Source organism: Microtus ochrogaster, unplaced genomic scaffold (genome assembly GCF_000317375.1).
Source record: "Microtus ochrogaster isolate Prairie Vole_2 unplaced genomic scaffold, MicOch1.0 UNK1, whole genome shotgun sequence".
Taxonomy (NCBI): domain Eukaryota; kingdom Metazoa; phylum Chordata; class Mammalia; order Rodentia; family Cricetidae; genus Microtus; species Microtus ochrogaster.
The window spans coordinates 23363201-23363870 of NW_004949099.1; the positions used below are offsets into that span (position 1 = coordinate 23363201).

The following is a 670-nucleotide window of genomic DNA, read 5'->3' on the forward strand; positions in this document are numbered from 1 at the left end:
CAGGGTTGGTGTCTACTGAGGAAGGTCACGTTGCTCTAATTTATGAAAAGATAATGAGATACACTTTCTTAGTCATTGAGGAAGAAATTTTCTTTTTTGACAAGCTGGTACTATTTCTTTTTTGTAGCTCTTTTCCCTTCTCCTTTCTTTGGTTTCACCTTTCCACGGAGCTTCTTTAGACGTCTTTGCTCATCCTTAAAATCCTGATGCTCATCTCTGTAGAGGCCAAGGAAACGGAGTGTGCCCATGAGTGCAAAATACATGTTGTAATTTGGATACCAGTCGTAAGTCTCTTTCTTTTTGGCCAAGGGCTGCTCCCTGAACATATTCACCACTTTCATGGACTTTGAATCTGTAGGCCTGGCCACTTCACCAAAGATTCGGGCACTTAGACGAGAAATGCGCAGTGCATATTCTGAAAGCGAAGCCATTTCTTAAGCCGTGAGGTATAAGATTCCCTGCATCTGACCTTGCTCGCGCAAGTCCCAGAAAGCCCCTAGAACTTTTTTTTTTATTGAGAAAAGGAAAAAAAATTAGTTTCCAGCCTCCCATTTCTTTCCCCCTCCTCCCACCCTTCTCTCCCTCCCCCCACTTCTCTCCCCCTCCCTCTCCAGTCCAAAGAGCAGTCAGGGTTCCCTGCCCTGTGGAAAGTGCAAGGTCCTCCCCCCTC

At 45.7% G+C, this 670-nt stretch overlaps 1 pseudogene; it reads right to left on the bottom strand.

Annotated features, from left to right (window-relative positions):
• Positions 1-110: 110 nt before the first annotated feature.
• On the bottom strand, positions 111-456 carry LOC102001502 (annotated as a pseudogene).
• Positions 457-670: the final 214 nt, after the last annotated feature.